The 14,448-nt window shown below is 42.0% G+C and overlaps 1 long non-coding RNA gene across 1 annotated transcript; it reads right to left on the reverse strand.

Annotated features, from left to right (window-relative positions):
• Positions 1-94: 94 nt before the first annotated feature.
• LOC141743707 (uncharacterized) lies at positions 95-12,333 on the reverse strand. Its single transcript, XR_012587172.1, has 3 exons — positions 12,258-12,333; positions 2,189-2,262; positions 95-844 (listed from the first exon to the last, which is right to left on the reverse strand). It is a non-coding gene; the product is annotated as an uncharacterized LOC141743707 (long non-coding RNA).
• Positions 12,334-14,448: the final 2,115 nt, after the last annotated feature.

Below are 14,448 nucleotides of genomic sequence, written 5' to 3' on the forward strand. Positions count from 1 at the left end.
TAAAAGAGTCTCCATTTGCTGCCTCTGGTCCGAGACATTTCATCTTTAATGACACAGATGTGAGAATCATACAGGATTTAGGCTTATAATCTATTGTTAATAAGTACCACTAAACCCCATAAAGCACTATGCTATTCTCCTGCGTGAAGAATTGAACCATTCCTGCCCAAGCACTTAGGGAAAGGGTTGTTTTTAATTTGAAAATAAGCTTCTTCACTGGAATACGCTTTTTTGCTTCTGAGTGGTACGTTTGACTCCAAAATATCTTCCTTTCAGGATCATTATAGTATACTAAAAGTTATCACCTTACAAGCTTTTGTTCACAAGAAAAAGGAGGTGTGGGGGGAAAAAATGACAATTTATAAAACAAGAGACCAGAGTTTAAATTCAATTCAGAGTTTTATAAAGCGACTCTCCCTAGTTTCTCAATAACACGAGGATTGTCTCGAGTTTCCACTCCCAGCTCAAAACGAACTTCAAAATAAAGTTAATACAATCATCCTCCTGGTTCTGATCAATCATACCCTCTCTCTGGTGGGAGGGGGAGGCACAGGAAAACCTACAACAGGCAATTACAAACCGCCCGCAAGGCCGTCCCTGGTCTAGAGGGAGTTCCTGAAGCAAAACACCCATGTCTTTTTGAAACTGTTCATCTGGCCTTTCTTTAAATCCTTACGATCGTTTCGCTGTTAACAATTTGCATAGGGAAAAGGTGGGATGAAAACCTAGTCTGATGTTGGAATGGAGAAAGTCATGTTTGAAGCTATGCCTCGCAGCAAGGACTCACTTCCAATTTGCGGTTCTTACACGCCCCGTTGCCTTGTATCTCTTTGTCTATAAGGGGCTGAAACGAGAGAAGGGAAACAGCCTGAGTGGAAATGAAGCCATTCTGTTTGTTGCGCTGTTCTAAAGAACAATATATGAAAAATAATAGCATAATACTATTGGTGCTGTCACACCGAAAGAAAAATTTTACCATGTCAGGAAACTCCTGTGATACAGAGTAAATATAAACGTCCTGCCTCCAAATGGAAACAGTTAATCTTTTTGTGGATTATTATTTTTTTTTTTTAAAGAGGATCGCCAGAGTTATTCAATAAGGTAAAATACTCTCGTCTTATTCTCAGAATTACCAAACTGTTTCTATTGAAGTAAATAGTAAATAAAGCCACCAGAAAGCTGACCTCCCACAGGGAAAATTTCAGCTCAGTATTTAGGTTTAATATTCTTAGAAGAAACGAAAACCATAAGCATAGAGGCACTTGGCAAAAGTAAGAAGAGGCGGCCCAGCCATCCACCATCTTTTTTTGCCCTGCCTAAAACTGCCCCTTAAGATTAATTAAAATCTGCCCCTTAATTACATCATTCATAGCCTCATCTGCTGAGAGGAGACATAACTGCACTGAAGGCAAGGGGTTTACATCGGTTTTTACATACAACAGATGGATATTCATCTCATTTTGTTGGTATTGGTATGCAAGTATGTGTTTGTGGGGAGTTCTTCTGCAGCAAGAGCTACAGCTCATTTCTGATACGCAGGTTTTTTATCAGAATATCTTCCTGATGATTACCTGCCTCAAAAGGTGCTGTTTTATCCAGGTATTTTCTCTGAACAAGGCTGCCTTTATTCTCGGCAAGCACTCGTAGGAAGCCTGCAGATGATTATCTTGTACATAGAAGTATTTTGACATTTTATCAGATTAACTGGATATGTCTACTTGAGTGTTTTTTAAATTACATCTGAGACGTGATCATAAATAAGGTAACTTGAGAAGCCGGTGGCTCGTTCCAGGGCAAAGGGGCTGCCCCTGGGAGCCAGGACCTAGTGGCTCGAGTGGGACAAGGATGGTCCCCTTTGGCCGGAGCTCCTGGGTGCAGACTCGGGGTATGGCCAGGGCTGGATCTGGGGAACACTCTTCCCAGCCTCAGGGTACAAAATGGCACAGCTCACAGGGCTGTGTGCTCCCAGAATCTGGCCTCTGGCATTCCCACACTCACCGTAGCATGGGCTTCTTGGGTGAATCAGTGTTGTTCCCTTTCAAGCCTGACAAGCCGCGACTTTAAAACAACTTCCCTCTACTGGGCCCAATGATGATCTCTACTAATTAAACCCATTACGTGGACATACAAATAATAATTTTGTAGCACCGTCCTCCCTGAAGCGAGCGCAGTCCCAGCTGTAGAGTACCTGAGTAATGGTGATGTTCAAGCTCCTCCATCCCGATGGGACAGCTGACCTGTGCCAGGAGCACTGCTCAGCACCTTTGGGAAGAGCAGCAGCACAGTTACCCATTTCCAGCAATGGAGACAGTTTCATGTACATGTAGGCAGATGTGACTTCTCAAGCTAAGGTACATTGAGCACATTTGGGCTACCCACCTCCTGGTCCTGAAAGAAATACCACAAACTCCTGTATTACAGGGTTCAAATGACAGCCCAGAGGCCAAACTTTGGCTTGTGAGGCAAAACTAAATGCCTTCCGAAACAGGAGAAGAGGAGGAGGAGCCCACAGGAGCAGTGACACCATCGGAGATAGATTGTTACCTGTATATGGCTGAGTTTGAATAAACTGCAGCGCTCCTCCCCTCTCCCAATCACAACCTTGTGGAAGGACAAAGCCAGCAAGAGGGAAAACCCAAGCTCCCATCCTGCTGACCCACATGCCTGTCATGCACATAGACCACCACCACCCCAACAGGACACTGCTTCTAGCCCACCCATTTCAATCTTTCTCCATCTAGTCCCCTTTAATTGCTGAACAGCCTTGCTTCATGGCATAAGTGGGAGGACCTTCATTTTTGCTGTGCGTGGCTAATGGATCCAGCTACCTTGTCTGTACAGGAACCACAAGGAAGCAAATCCATGAAGCCTGGGGTGATATGGGGGTCTGATCAAAGAGACACAAAGTTTAGAATTCAGTGTATTGATTACAAAGAGGTGGCAATACAGTCAACGCCGTACAGCTGGTGGAAAAATCAAAACTGCAACTCTGTTGAAAACATCAGCATTTCAACATTTGCTCTCACAGAGATAAGGTGCTTAAATATCACTTTCTGTTTGGTTGGGCTTCTTTGGAATGGAGAGCTCAGGGAAAAAAAAAATGCAATGGCTGTATTTCATTTTTGCATTTGTGATGAGAGCAGCCCGGACCAGAAGATGGTCTGCAGGAGAACATCATAGACATGTCCCCCAGGGATCCCCAGCAAATCTGGGGGAAGCAGAAAGCTGGGAAGAGAAGTGGGGGCAAACAGCATCACTTGGAAAGTGATGGCACAGGTAGTCAAGGCAGCAGCACAGACCACAATGTAACCCATGGTGTGCCTCAGACCAGCCAGAGGCTTCTCCAGGGAAAAACTGCAGATTCAACAGAACATTGCAGTCACTTAAAAATAACTGTCTCAGAAAGCAGGCATTGCACCCGGCAGATTAAATCCTAATTGAGTTTTCTGTTATATGTGTGTAAGAAGAAAGGAATTGGATACAGCTTTATTGTACATAAATATATGCAAGGCATAAATAGAAGGCACAATCTATGATACTTCCAAGCGCAAATATAAGAGTGCCTTTGGAAAAAAGAGCTTTTTGGACACAACTACATCCTTAGATACTGCTGAACCTGGTTGTGCACCCAGAAGCTGCCATGGCAGAGACTGCGGGGGTTCACCCAAAGGTGGGCAGACGTTGGGGAAGAATTATAAAACAGATAAAAACCTGGATGTTAGCCGTCATGTACAGACCTACTTATGACTGAGCCATTTTGCTGAAGGGTTACACACACAAAAACATGTCACAGCTGAGCTACCTGGCTGGATTTGCCCCACAGAGAGAAGCAATGCAAAGTGGTAGGGCTGCTAAAGCAAATCTGCAGCGGAGCTGAAAGGGGGTCCCACAAAAAGCCCTGCTCTGAGGCTCCTTGCCAGCTTTTAAAAGGCTGCCTTTGAGGGGAGATTTGAGGGGGAAAGCCCCTTTGTGTTTATGCAAAACAATGAGCTGAGAAAGGCTTCTTTGGGGACGCAAAAGGTGACAGCTGCGGTGCCAGCCCCGGGGGCCAAGGAGCAGACACAAAGTGGTCACACTGCAGCCCCGCAGCTTGCCCTAGGGCTCCCAAGAAGGATTTTGTCCCTTCAGCACTACATACAGAATGCTGACATATAGCCAATTATTGGTTGGGTTCTTTTGTCAATTTTTCTGTATGTTTTCAGGGAAAAAAGGGAAAAAAGCTCCAGTTATTAAAACTGTACCATTTTCTCCAGTTGAAGAGCTTTACCCAGCAGTGACCAAATGGCTTTGTTTTCACTTCCCTTGCGTGGCTTTCCTTCTTAGAGCATCCAATTGGAAATCATTAGTGGAAATACTACTAGGAAAGGCTAATGGCTTTAGTCATTCATACACATCAGTCACCGGATATCTCAAACGCTGCTATCTGGGTACTGTTAATGTGATTTGCAATACTCTACGGGATGTTGTCGGCCCCCTCGGATTTGCACAATATGGTGAACAGCAGCAGCTCCATCCACTCCAGCTCGCTGGCCACCCCCCCAGCATGATCTGTCTTCCTCCTCTCCCAGAAAACGCATCCGAAGGAGGATGAGGATGATCACCTCCATGAGGGAATGAAGGACTCGCTTTGAGCGTGCTGATGTATAATACCATTTCCAAAGCAATTCATCCATCAAAACTAATCAGCACACAGCACCAGCAGTCTCCCAGCTACTGTTTTCTCCTGGAACACTTGGAAACCCAGCCACTGGAGCAGCATCCCCCCCTTCCCAGGTTTGGGGACGTCGTGGCAATTAGCACTGCTAACTGAAACCGTGCTGAGATACGAAGGATCCCTGTGCAGAAGCACAAAGTCTAGGCTGGAGTAAATGCTGCAGCTGTGATCACAGAGAGTTTAGCTCCCCTTCCCTCAGACACGACTGCCGCGGGAAAATGATGCTCTCGCTATGCCTACAGATGTTCAAAGAAAGACTTCCTCACTTCCATATTATGATAGGCTTTCTGAACATGTTCTCTTAATCCCATGATGAATCTAATCAGATGGGTTTTGATGAAAGAGAGAAGGATTTCAAACACATAACCTCAATACCCCATTGCTGCTTCCCAGGGCTGGGGAAGAGTGCCCATGTGAGGCAGTTTGCTTGCCACTGGGTTCCGTTTCAACCCTCTGGGAATTACACCTGGATCTCACCTCTAACAAGATGTTCACATGAGAATGAATGGCTTTGCCAGAAATAAAAATAAACAAATACACTACATCGCATTTTTCCTAGGTGCAATTTTCAAGGAATTTAAAAATTAATCCCGAGCAATCGACTCAGGAGAACTTTAATCCCCCTCCCCAGCACAGCACCCGCCCGTAGCTGTCAAAGAGCCCGGTTCCTTCTGAAATCAAAGGATATTGTCTCCGAAATGGTAGCGACTGCTCTGCTTTCATGCATATTATTTAAATCCCTTGCTCCACCACATGAGACTTAAAGTGCAATTTACTGCTATGAAATACGAAATCTGTGATGTAGATGTAATTGCTTTCTTTCTTATTATTGTGCTTTAGAATGCCACATGCAGATAAAGAAAATACGTATTTTTCTCCAGTCTGTATTGATCAGCAAAATTAAAATTGATGCAGGAGAGCAGAAAATCCATTTTTTTCAGTGCAACAAATGTATGTGAAACATGCTCTTCAAAGAACACTTTTCCTGTTTTATCCTACGTACTCTGGGCATAATCTGTATTCAAGATGTAGGATAAATTTCTCTGCTTCGGGATGCATTTGAAGTATTTTTAAAGTAATAATGCATGATTATGGGATAGGAAATGGCAGTTTCCTCTCTCGGAGCTGTCTGGAATTCTGAATTGAAACATTATGGTATCTTTAAGTTGCTACTAGTCTGATCTGAAAGATCATCGGTTTCTCTTGAGAGTATAGGCTGAAATACTAACCCAACTTTTTTTTTTTCCCTTGTCACCACACCACTGTTTTGTTTTTGGTTTTTTTTTTTTAATTCAAGTCCACTTGAAGGGACCATGTGTCCCAGAGCCAGGCAGAATTGCAGATCTATAGTCTCAGATAGGTGAGAGCCAGCTCCACATTAGCTGTCTGATTTCAGAAGAAACAGGGGGATAAGTTTTCAGCATCATTTTGGGACTGCAGCCTGCACAGCCTCTGTGTGACAGAGCAGACAGGAAGGTTGCTTTGCTGGATAAGCATTTGAAATCCAGACGGACTGTTATCCCAATTATATGCATTTTTAAAAATCTATAGGCTTCTCGTAGGCAATTTCATGGGGGGAAAGGAAAAAAAAAATCAAGCTAATAAAATACATTAATTGTGACTATTTCACCAAGCATTACTAATTAATCCACTCAACAGCCCCATGGGATAGATCACTGTGATATCCTGTGGGTAATTTGCCAGTACATCCATGCATTTCTCCAATTGTCTGCCCAATTCACAGAAAAAAAATTGACTTCAGCTTGGACATAATGCTTCCCCAAAGTGATTATTGATACTTCACTCTTAGCTATCAAATAATAATGACAAAGAGTCCAAAGAGTTCCACTTTAGGAACATCTTTATTCCTTCAAGCTCACAGCCCTAAAATGCTTCGCTCATTACACTGAGGAGAGAAAAGGCCTTGAAATTCTATATTTGAAAGATGCTTTTTAGTTAAAAGCACAGGAAGAATGATGCCTTGTGGCATAAGAAATTACTCAGATGCAAGAATGGGATCAGACCTTAAAAATACTGATGTTAAAAGTCTGTGTTTCACTAAATTAATCCTCCTGCCTTCTTTGAGATTGCTTTCATGAGCAGGAATTTGCAAGACTGAGTCCAAAGCGTCCCTGAGTTGTAATCCGAAATTACCGCTTCCTAGGGTTCCCATAAGCTATAGTTATCTCGATCAAGTATAATTAAGTCAGTAAAAGGTTTTTCTATAAGCTTCTGAACACTAGTAAGCTTTCTAATTTACCATTTATTGATGTAAAATCAACATTGCCATTCTTATATGGGCGAGACTGGTGATTAGAGGAACCTCAGTGACATCCAGCATTAGGCTGCTTCTGAGCACATAGAGGAGCCCAGTTTTCACCTCCCAGGTTCAGAGCACCTTCCCGACCTAGCTGTCTCCAGGCAGGAGCCTGATTTTGCAAGAACTATCACTTTATGAAGGTGCTTCCAGCCCAGTTTCCAGGAGATTTCAGCAAGCAGACCAACATCATTGAAATATCCTCTTATAACCCATATTTGGAGGGATAGTTTGAAGACCTCTGTATACCAAAAGGCAGACTGGGCTATACATCAACATCTTTTGTTACTGCTCTCTCCAGCAGCTGCATGAGTAACAGATGAGCAATCACTCTGTATGGAAAATATGAAAGGGGGAAACTATCATACCAAAATCTTGCTCTGGAGGAGGATGAATGCAGGAGTTGGAAAACAGTTTACATTTGAGTACCACCTTCCAGCCTTTCTGTGCTGGCTACATCAAAGAAAGTTGTCATATCTATGATTTACACAAATAATCAAATCCCTAAATTTACTGGTTTGCTGTCCATCCGTCCCTCCCCCCCGCCTCACCTTTCATGTGTTGCCTTTGATGTCACAGTCTCCCTATACAGGTGCAATAACAGCCTGGGTCAAAAAAATGGTGTATATTACAACTGAATGTTCCAGCTCTGATTGGGCTCTGCAGGAAGGCATAACATGAACGTGCCTATGAAAACCTACCCAGGGTATGGAAAATGCATTTAGACCTACCCAGGGGGCCAGGTATTTACAACCGCCTGCTCCTTCTAGTTTTTGGAGGTTCATATCCCCGAGATGAAAAACAAAAGCTCATGGCTGGAATACAACTCATAGGACTGTCCCATGCCAGTTCTCTTCCCCTCCCCTCCATTTTTATTTTAACCAAATTGATAATGACATCATTACATGGTTTAATATCATGCTGAATGTTAAATGTCGTAAAACCACACTGTGCTAATTTTGAAAGATGGTTTCTATCAAGTAAAGCTATAGTGCATTGCTGCTTTAGCTCAGAGAACTATTGAAAGGCAAGATCCGAACAATAGGAAGAAGTACGGCATGTAGGGACCTTGTCCAGGTACCCCAATTAAGTCTAAAGTAGTAAGTTATTAAGACATATTTATATATATTTTATGCTAAAATTTCTATCTGCCAGCCATTCTTCGGGAGTTCACCATAATATGAGCGAGCTACGGAAAGCACAATTGCTCCAGACAAACAATGCATTTGATTAAAAACTGGTTTAACATCTCCATATTTCAGACTGAAGACAGACATTAAGTTTTCTTATTTTTCCATGTAAAATAGGACAAAGGATTTAGAACAGGCAGTTCGGTGTTTGTTGGTTTGGTGTTGTTTTTTTTAATGTTCTCACATTAAGAATAAAAAAATAGCCTGTGACCTATGTTTAAGAATTGATAAAATGCAAATTTAGATTTGTTGTAACAAAAGAAACAACATTACTGGGATTTACTCCTAGGAAACAATATTTATTCAAGCATAATAGGATCATTTGGGTGTAAGGAGATTGTCACTTCACAAATATTTCTGATTGCATACAAAGGATGAAACATCAGGTGCAATTAACCAATAAACTACCAGAACCACACCTTCTCATGCCAGCACACTGCACTACAGGAAGTAGGAAGCAATAACTATTATATTCCTTTTAACTTACATCTGTCTACATTATTTGTTGTTTTGATAATAAGAAGGACGCTCTCTACCTGGGATTTTCAATACATCCGTACTTCAGGCTTTCTCCGTAAGGCATATGAGCATTTTACAGATCCAACCCAAGAGTCCTCTTCGTGAACATCCCTAGGTTGAGGAGCACCATCATTATCCAGCCTCATAGGATCACAGTCCCCAGCTGATATAGATAACAGGAATCCCCTCAGAGCAAGCAATACCTTGAATTGCCAAGTTATCAGTAACATGCTGCAGGAACTAGACTGGAAATGCATCACTGTTAATGGATTTTATAGACCTGCAGTGTCTTATGGCAATTTTCTTGCTTTAGTGAAGTTCTTGCTCACAGCTAATTTTACTCAGTGTACTCAAAACTTACTGGAAGAAAGCTGGCTAGTGAATCATTTATCTTCTGCACAGGTTTTTGAATTGAAATAAAGTTTTGATCCAGATGCAGTCCCCACAGATGAGCGAATCAGTAATTGAGTAAGTACCACTATCACAGCTCTGTGTTAAATTTCTGGATTCATCGAGACTTTCCTGTATCATTACTGCATAACATATATTTGATGTAATATCAATTCTGCACCAACTTCCAATCCTTTGGTTTGGGGTGTTTGCTTTATTTTTTTTAATTAACCTGCTTTGTTTACAATTTTACAAGGAGCTTGTCTGTAAAAACTCTTTCCTTTCTCCCTTTTGAGAAGAGTCAGGATGAGGACTCCTGTCAGACATGGCAATAAGGAACTCTCCAGAATAGTTTTAATGTCTTTGGGATAGGAGTGACTGGAAAAGATGCTCATACAGCATGGTTCAAATTTCCCTTGCATCTAATAAGGTAACTTAGGCCTGAAAAAAACCGAGCTTACAAACCCATCTAAAAAACAAGGGACAAAAAATTCTCAATAGGCTTATACAGGAGTGACTTTCCTTTCCTATTGTGCGTTGCTGTGAGATGTTCTCTAGAGTCCTGACCCTTTATCTTTTAATTTTTAAAATTAGATGTCATCAAATATCCAAATAAAGCCAACTCTTCACTCTTGCTTTCCCCACCACCACCTTGTAAAAGCTTTTTTTTTCTTTATAAAAACCACAGAAAACCATCCATGCTTGCCCCATCCTCCCACCTTTTAATCCTTCCCCTCGTTTAAGCCTACAAGAGCACAGGGCATCAAATCCAGTCCTAAATGTACTCATTTTCAGGATTCCGAGAGCTAAAATAGACAAGCAGTTCACACCACAGTCCAGGAAGAAACACAGTCTCACCAAAATACATACAATACAAAACAATTAAGAGTTTTCATCCCTTTACCTTAGTCAGTAAAGAAGCAAAGTTTTCCTATGGTCATTCTTAAAGGGAAAATGTATGAAAGAAGGAGAAATTGCACTGAACTATCCTACAAACCAATTCAGTTTGCACTTCAGATTTAACAGGATGTCCAACTGTATAGCCCAGCCTGCTTAACAAATTACTTCTACTTCTTTCTCAGAATATTTAAAAGACATTTCCCAACACTTCTTGATCATTCACAGAGTGCTCCCATTTAATTGCTTCTCCCTCTCTATCAGAGCCTCTAATGGTCCTTTTGTTTGCCCCCCCTCTACCCCAGCCTCCTCGAATTAACCTGAAATCCTGCTGAAAGCCATCAGCTGTGGAAATTGCAGCAGGATCAAGTGGTAGCAGGAGGCTACCGTATAGCATTGCCTGGCAACATGCTGCTGGGCCCCTATTACATCACATTTCAGTCCTTTATCCTGGCACCCAAGTAAAACTGGGGGGGACACCATGCTATTAGCTAACAAAGCAGCAAATCTAAGGAAGGTCCTTCACCTGATAATGAAGTTTTCCAGGCCATTAGCCACAGCTGAAGGCAAGCAGGTCCTCGGTGCCACCTGCTCCCTTGCAGAAGGGCTTAAGGCAGGTGTGGAAAGGCTGGGGACAAAGGGCTCAGGCACAGAGGGAGGATGGGCTCTTTCCTGGTCATTCCTGGAAGACAGCCCCTAGGAGGAGGGGTGCCTACAGCACACACACCATCACCTCCAAACATCCACTCGATAGCACACTGGTCTTCACAGGGGTTTCAGTCTTGAAGCCAGGGGCAACAGAACTGTTCCTGCATGACACTTTTAAGGAAAAATTACACTAAACCAAACCAGTGGTTTTCAGTAGCTGGAAAATACCTGTTAGCTTAGGAGGTCAGCTGTCTTTTCCTGGTATGTTTCTTATGGCGTTCTCCCAAGGTCAAAAAAACATCAGAAGTCAAAGTATCAAAGACAAACTCATGTCTCCAACAGACTTCTAAATTAAGTTCAGCCACCACCTTTCCATATATTTGCTACTAGCATGAAAACAACAATCAGGCAAGAACTTTTATTTTGAATACTCTCCAGCCTGCTTTGATTTCTCCACTTGAAGCTTTCTCCTGTAAGTTCACCTAGCTCTCTCGCTGTCTTTCCTATTCCTTTTATTTTGACTACGAACTTAGAGAAGGCACACACAAGACAAAGCACATTAGATTCAGCTTTTGCAAGGTCTTTGAAGCAATTATGGAGCCACAGAAGTGTAACACTCAGTAATAAGTTAGACAAGGCCAAGGGGAATGCTCTACTAATAGCAAACGTTGAAGGGACTGGCACAGCTTTGATTGATTTTATTTTACTACATAATACAGAACTCATCATCAATATTCCCAATGTAGTGCTAGGATTCACATTGCAGTGCAGATGGTTCACATATTTTAAATTGTAATTTAATTACGCTGTTCATGATCATACTGTATTTGAACTCCATTGAATTTCTAGTATGTTTATGCAAATACCTTATTGCAGAAATATGGCTTTAATAGCCTACTTCCTTCTCATAATTGTTTTTTATTTTTATGCATCTTTTGGATCACAAGAAAAATACTGTTTATGCACAGAACCTAAGCCTCAGATATTTACATCTACAATAAGAGCTTTGTTACATTTCTTTAAGTCTATATCCTGGTTTACATCAACTGCTTCATAGCTTAATATCCTAAGGTCTGTAGGCACTGGCATCAGCATTAAGACAATGAAGAAGCAGTACACCCTCCTCTGGATCAGTGAAAACCTGTATTTAATGTTTATACATTTTGGCTGTAGCCTTAAGAGTTATTGCATAGCCTCAGAATCATTATGGTGGGCTAAGCAAATATTGAATGGCTCTGCAGAACATAGTCTTCAGACCCTACAGCAGGCCATCCTTACCTCTTAGCTCAAGTCTATAAGAAAGCTTGGAGCATTGTGTAAGTTACTTATCTCACTCTTCTACTACCATTATTCCTTATCTCTTCTTTCTTTTTACTTAAAAACAGTCACAGGAGGCATCCCTCAGTGTATAAAACATCCTTCAGTCTCACTAAATACTTGTTGCCAAATTGCATCAAGAAATATAAAATCCCTCTTCTTCTAGCACTAGAATTTTCTCCTACAAGAAAAAGTAGCTTAAAATAAATAATTTCACACATTCTTTATTTTCTCCCTCTTTCTTACTAAAGTGAAATAAACTCACCTAAACTTCATCCATTCTCAAGTGCATCACTATAGATGAGATCTTCTCTGCTACTAGCTCACCCACAGAAAACAGGACTAAGTTTTTCCCTCTTGCCTCAGGTGCACTATTTATATATCACAACACCCACCCTGCGACTCCAGAACTTATGCCCTTCACCTGGATGGTGGGTGGAGCCCAGGGGAGTTTAAATCCTCAACGTGAGAGTTCAGGGCCAGCCTTTAGAGGTTATTCATAGGATCTTCCTCTATGTTTCAAGAAGTTGTCAATAAATAAAACATCTGAGAGCTTGTGGAGGAGGGACTGGAAGCCTCATTGGCAGTCTCCTAGGAGAATATCTTATCATAAGCTCTGGTCATGCTTGTTCTGTTCAATAGATAACTGAAAGTAGCACTTATTTTCTCAGTGTTACTGGTCTCATTGACCTAACCTTACAACTTTTCCAGGGTTTTAATTCAGGCCTCTGTATTATTTAACTTTAAACTGTTAGTTCAGGTTTACTTTAGAAGACTGTTGCTTATCAAAGCACAACAGGTTTTAAAGTTTTCCTGAGTAAAGCGATCTTTTAAAAACAATGTTGCCCATAATTGGCACGTTACTGGACTAAAGGAAGGTCAAGACATAAAATACTGAGTTTAATTGGTGTGTTTTGGTTTCCCTTTCCTATACCCTCGTTCATGCTGTTGTTTCAATGCCCCCTCCGGACACGTGAGTCTTCCTAGGTTCTCTCATCTCTGCAGCGGGTTTGTTGCACATTGACTTCTGTGTCTCCACAAACTTGTTTTTTCATTTTTGCTCTTTCTTTACACTTACCACCGTTTACACTTCCATAGGCCGGTGATGATTCAGTTCTCACAGAGTTAAAAGCCCATTTCCTTTTCCTGCAGTAGCGAACAGCAAAGGGTTCCAGCGTTGTTGTGTACGACTGGCCATGGAGTTGGTATTTATTTTGTGACAGTTACATAGGAAATAGGAAACTGAAGGTTAAAAGTTAATGAAGGAGTCATAAAGAAGCTGGTTACGCTTCTGACTGCAATCACTGTATAAAATGTACACTGAAACTCTGAACAGAATTATAGATCACCACAGAGAGGAATAACTGTGCTAACAGACTCATTGTATATGCCATGACACGAAAACAATGAAATGCTCGTTACACAAAAGGGCTGTATAAATTAAAAACCTGTAAATACTTCTACCCTAATACTCGGCTCTTAATATAATGTGCCCTTGTGCAGGTAGAACAATGAACGTGTGTGCAGTCCCAAAGATAAATGTGCTTGTCTTGGATGCTGAGACACTTGGACTTGGTTTCTGTGCTCACAGCCCCCCTGAGGCACATCGTACATACCTCCGCAAATGCACACTCTTTTGTTTACCCCAATTTCTGGTATTTGCCCATTACTGAATGTTTTAATGCAGTGACTGTGAAATGTCAACACCGTTTTCTGCTACGTACTTCCATCTTCCCCACCGGGAAGCCATGGAGAACTCTTTCGCAATTAAAGACTCCCGTTGATTTAAGTAGTTCTGGACTGTGAGTTTCTAAGGAGCTTTAGGACACACTGGTTATGAACGACATACATTAATTAAAACTGTCTGAAATGCCTTATATCTTCCCTTGAAGATCAATATAATTGAAAACAATTCTTTATGTCAATAAGTGGATTGAACCACCTTGTCCCAGTAGCAGAGTCCTGTCCCAAGGGCGGTCAGTGGCACTGCGCCCATTGATTTCAGCAGGAGCAGGGGTTTATCCTATTCCTGGGGCCTATTTATGCAAGTGCTTTCCCCGTTTTACTTTTTCCTATCAGAAGGCACAATTCACTGTGCCTCTGAGGCTAGCGAAAAGCCCACGGTCAGTGTCACCCAGTCTGGCATCCTGAAGCACTGTCCTGAGAACGAAGATTTCTCGCTTCCCGAGCAGCTGAGCCTGTTGTTTCCTTACTGTCCAAACATCTATAGAGACTGCTGGGAGTTTTGTCAGCAGGAGGGTTTGGGGAACAGGCATCCACGTGGGGAGCCTTAGCTGGCATGGTACCGATCTCTCCAAAAGTCTCCAGCTGTTTCCGAAACCTCCATCTGTGGTTTTCAGAGCCCATCGCACAGCCCCGGCTCAGTACACACAACAACTTGGTTTCCCCATTTCTGCCTATAGTTCATACCGTTCCCTTTTGCATTGCACAATTGA

The sequence above is a fragment of the Larus michahellis genome, chromosome 5 (genome assembly GCF_964199755.1).
Source record: "Larus michahellis chromosome 5, bLarMic1.1, whole genome shotgun sequence".
In the NCBI taxonomy this organism is placed as follows: domain Eukaryota; kingdom Metazoa; phylum Chordata; class Aves; order Charadriiformes; family Laridae; genus Larus; species Larus michahellis.